We start from the raw sequence: 5581 nt of genomic DNA, 5'->3' as shown, positions 1-5581 counted from the left end.
GCTTTTCATGCTTCTTTAATGCTTGTTTTACCTTACAAGTTCACTTAAAGCATCTCAAGCACACTAGGACAAGTGAAGTGCATGCTTCTTTTGTGACATAGCTTTTTATGCTAATGTGTGTTCTAAAAAGTGCACAATTTAAAATTCACACACTTATTTGTCATTAATGTCACACCAATTCACTCACTCAATTCTAGTGATTATTACCTCATTCCAACAATGTATACTTCCTTGCTTCTGTATTTTCTCATCTTATGGTGTTATATTTTTGTTTTTCTTGCATGATGCACCACAAGCAAAAAATGGAAGCGAAAGAAGAACATACAGCAACCAATTGACCTACCAGCTGAAGGTAGCAATCCGGAGCGTCGCCGTCCCCCTTGCTCATCTTTGAATGCACCAAGGACGGTGCAAACTTTTAAGTGTGGGGAGATCGTCCGACCGATCGGCGATTTTGGGTGACAAGTTTCTAATTCCAACACTTTTGCATTTCATTCTAGGATTTTAGGATTTTTACTTGCATTTTCTTATTTTTGCATAGGTATACACAATAAGCTTAGTCAAAATAATGAAATTTTTCTAGGATTTCTATCTATAGGGCACCAATTGATTTGAGTGAAAACTTTTCATAGAACTTGCTTGAATTATATATATTTTGGATCATGTTTTTGAGCTAAGAATACAAGCAAGTGAGATTTGAGCCTAATGGTGTGGTTACATCTTATAACCACTTATTTTCCTTCTTGTGTGCATTATTCTCTTTCTATGATTGTAATCTTTGATTTGTTTGATTCTTTATGTCCATTATTTTGTGTATTCATGCATTTATATGATTGAGGCCATCAATTCATTAGCTCACTTACCCAAATAGCCTTACCTCTTATCATCCATTGTTAGCCAATTTGAGCCTACGATTAACCCACTTTGTTCTTTAATTTAGCACATTACAAGCCCTAAAGCGAAAAACAATAAATGTCCTTAATTTGGATCTTTGATTAGCTTAGGCTAGTGTGTGTGAGTATCATTCAAGTGTGGGAATCTTGGGAAATTGGGTGAATAAAAGGGTAGTTTTGTATTGTTATTGAAAATATTGGGAATTAGGTACATACTCATGTATTGATTAAATGTAAAACCTTATGCATTGATGCTCTTGTATATAGAAAAAAAATGAGAAGAACAAAAGAAAAAGAAAATAAAAAGAAAAAAAATATGGAAAAGAAAAGAAAAAAAATAGAAAAAGAAAGAAACAAAGAAAAAGAAAGAAATAAAAAGGGGACAAAATGCCCCAAAGCAAAGTGAAGCCCAATAAAATCAATGCATATGTGTTGTGAAATAAAAAGAAAATGCATGAGTATGTGAAAAAGTGAGAAAAATGGGTAGTTAGTTTAGAGCTTAATTGTATAAGATGTCATAGGTTAGGTGGGAAGTTTAAGCTTATCAAAGATTCAAATTTCAAGCTCACTTGACCAAATATGCATCCTACCTTGACCTAGCCCTATTACAACCTATGAAAAGACCTCATGACATATGTATGCATGCATGAAATATTTGTTGATTGTTAGAAGAAAAACAAATCTTGGAAAGCATGATTATGAGAGAATTGAGTGAATCAACCCTAAACACTTGATCGAATAGAGTGCAAACATATCCGGTGAGGGTTTGATGCTCAATTACATGTCTCCACCTATAATCATTACTTTTCATGCAAGTTTGTAAAAATATTTAATAACTCAACCCAATTGTGGATTAGACTTGCTAGTCCATAGCCTTTGTGCATATATGCTTCTTGGGAATTGATTTATTTTGACCAAGCAATTGCATTCATTTAGATAGTTGCATTTAGATAGGTTGCACATAGTCTAGTTTCCATTGAATAAATGCCATACCCTTACTTCATTCTTGGTTTAAGCATGAGGACATGCTTGGTTTAAGTGTAGGGAGGTTGATAAACCCCATTTGAAGGGTTTATCTTGTATTGATTTTAAGAGATTTTACGACCTTTTACCCACATTTATTCAATGAATTAGCATGGTTTTGTGATTGTCTCCTTATTTGTGCTTAGATGTGAAAATATGCTTTTTAGGCCTTTAACTTGATGATTTTAATCTTCCTTTGATTCTACTAGATGCCTTGATGTGTTTGTTAGTGATTTCAGATTGAAAAGGCTAGGAATGGATCAAAGGAGTGAAGAAGAAAGCATGCAAAGTGGAGAAGATCATGAAAAGCCAAAGAGTTGAACTCACCAATGGACGCGCGCGCGCACCTGGCGCTTACGCGCACCCTGCGAAATGGCCCATGGACGCGTACACGTGCTTTGCGCGTACGCGTCGATGCTGATATATGAATTTTTAATGAATTCGCACCCAACAAATTCTGAGGGGTTGTGGGGCCCAATCCCAACCAACTTTGGCGCCAAAGATGCTATTTAAAGCCAATGATTGAAGAGAAAAAGGGGATTCATTCATTCACACTCATTAGGTTTAGTTTAGAGTTAGTTTTAGAGAGAGAATCTCTCACTTCTCTCTAGGATTAGGATTAGTATTAGGTTTAGTTCTTAGATCTAGGTTTTCATTCACTCTTTCTTCTACTTTTACTTCTCAATTCCTTGTTGTTACATTCACTCTTCTTCTATTCTTTTGTTGTAATTTTCTTTATGTTGTTTTTATACTTTGTTGTAGATCTACTATTGTTCCTTCCATTTTCTTTCAATTCAATTCAAGGTAATTCATAATAATTGTGTTTCTTTTTATTGTTGTTGTTAATTCCTTTCAATAATTGTTGTTAGATTCTATTCTTGTTGTCAATTTGCTTTGCTTTTCTTTTGTACCTTCCAAGTGTTTGATGAAATACTTGGTTGGATTTTAGTGTCAGTTTTGTTTCTCTTGGCTTTGGTTGAGTAATTAGTGACTCTTGAGTTATCTAATTCCCTTGTTGATTGATCATTAGAAGTTGCTAATTGATTTGAATGCCTCTAAAGCTAGTCTTTCCTTTAGGAGTTGATTAGGACTTGAAGAATCAAATTGATTCATCCACTTGACTTTCCTCCATGGTTATGGGTTAACTAAGTGGGAGCAATGGATAATTTGTTACAATTGAGGAGGATAACTAGGGTAAGACTTCTAATTCTCATATCTTGCCAAAAGCTTTGTTAGTTGTTAGTTTATTTCTCTTGCCATTTGTAATTCTTGTCTAAAATCTTAAAAATCCCAAACATAACTCACAACCAATAACAAGACACTTCATTACAATTCCTAGAGAGAACGATCCGAGGTTCAATACTTCGGTTTATAAATTTAGGGGTTTGTTACTTGCGACAAACAATCTTTTGTATGAAAGGATTATTGCTTGGTTTAGAAACTATACTTGCAACGAGAATTCATTTGTGAAATTCTATACCATCGAAAATCCACTCATCACAAACCTTCCTCCGGCAAGAGCAACGGGCATGTGATGAGACGCTCAAACCACTCGACGGTACCGATCTCGTGCGCGCTACCCAGACAACGTGTTTCTCGCCTGACCATGAAACGGCTAGGGACTCCCAGAATTCCCAACCTCGACCGGGGAAACTAAACAACAAGCTCCTTGCCAAGCCACAACCTCAAGTAAAAGTTCCTCCAGCGATGAGACCGAGCACGCTCTCTCTCTCTCTCTCTCTCTCTCTCTCTCTCTCTCTCTGGGGGACAATTGTTACGGACCTGGTTTTTGGGTCCCACACCGGAACGGCCCCCAACTCGATTACTCGAGATTTGGCCTCCTTTTGACGGCCCAAACCGACCCTACAATCTCTAACCAATATTCAAAGTCAAACTTCTATCTTATCTCAATGGATAAGATAAGATAACTACCCCAAGCTATATGAAAGGGAGCCAGATTCATTCTAACTTGAGCGTTGGAGTGTCTTCGCAGGTACCACCCCCCGCCGCTCTAACTAAACACTCCGGCTACCGTCTTGTCCTGCAAGTTCCCGATCTATCTCGCAACCCATACCAGAGACTTCTAGTACAATATATATTTTTATAATTTAGTTCCTATTTCTACTTTAACAAATTTGGTTATTCTTGTTCAACTAGAAGTAAATAAATTTATAATTATTTACAAATTCAAATATATATTTTAGTACAAGTATTTTTTTATTGAAATAATTCTAAATTTACTTCAACTACCAATTTTTTTTATGATATCATAGTTCTACCTTATTTTAAGTGAAATATGACCACTCATATTTTATTATCAGAATCAATCCAAAAAAGAACGTTGAAAATTATATTTTAAATTTTTTATAGTTTTAATTTTTTGCTTAATATTACACTATTTTGGCAGGTTTTTTTTTAAGATATAAAAAAAACCTGCCAAAATAGTGTAATATTAAGCAAAAAATTAAAACTATAAAAAATTTAAAATATAATTTTCAACGTTCTTTTTTGGATTGATTCTGATAATAAAATATGAGTGGTCATATTTCACTTAAAATAAGGTAGATTATCCTAATAAAAAAACTCAACATTTCAATGCAAGAACAAATGTCTTTTAGTATATCATTGAAAAAAATTACCTCATTTTATGTGGGATATACTTTATTGGTGTTATAAGTGAAAAGATTAAATCCATAAAAAACGATAACATTTGAGGTTCATCTCATTGCTTACTTAAAAGTATGAAAATATGACAAATAGGTCATTTACTTTTTGATTTGTAGATATTTAAGTTTTCGATAATTTGAAAATATATTTAAGTATTTGACCTTTTCAAAACCTAAACATATTGATCCCTCATGTGTCAGTTGGGTTTGTCAAACTCAATGAAAAAATTAAAACGTAACTCCCGTTGTACTGACCTAGTTGATACGGATGCACACGTGAGAGAGTTTTTAAAATTGAATAAATTAAGCTCAGAGATCGATATATCCAGATTTTGAAGAGGTCAATGATTTAAATATCTGCGAACCAAAAAGTCAGAGATCAGTTTGTCTTTTTCTCTAAAAGTATTAAGTCATTAGTATTTAAAACCAAATGGATTAAATGGATACTATCGAGATATAAAGTATGCTTTGTTGTAAAGCATTCCATTCAAAAGTGAATTTAGGCATGTTTATGTGCTCGCGACTCTCTTTTTTAATAATTTAACATAGATATCTTGAGATTAAAAAATCTTAAAATTTTATCGAAAATAATATAAGAATAAGAGAACTAAGACAATAATAATAATGGAAAAAGGATATTTTAAAAAAATAATTTTAACCAAAAAATTAAAATATAATAAAATAAAATATTTAAAATAAAAATAAGATATTTTAAATATTAAAAAAGTTAAAACTTAGTCTAAAGAGATTAAAATAATACTATACTCAAAATTTAATTTTAATGAAAAACGTTGTGCCTTAGCTTTTCTGTATTAAATATTTTGATACTGGATAATGCAGAAACTAGAATCCAAGAAGTAAATAGAAATATAGAATACAATACAAAAGGAGAGGAGAAGACTGAATCCAAGTAGAATTCATTAACATGTGCCAAATTGGTAACCTTCCGGAATTTTGGTTAGTGGCATGCGTACGTTTCTAAAAAGAAAGCAACTTCCA

The sequence above is a fragment of the Arachis stenosperma genome, chromosome 3 (assembly GCF_014773155.1).
Source record: "Arachis stenosperma cultivar V10309 chromosome 3, arast.V10309.gnm1.PFL2, whole genome shotgun sequence".
Lineage (NCBI taxonomy): Eukaryota > Viridiplantae > Streptophyta > Magnoliopsida > Fabales > Fabaceae > Arachis > Arachis stenosperma.
Note: the sequence above shows the minus strand (reverse complement) of the source record.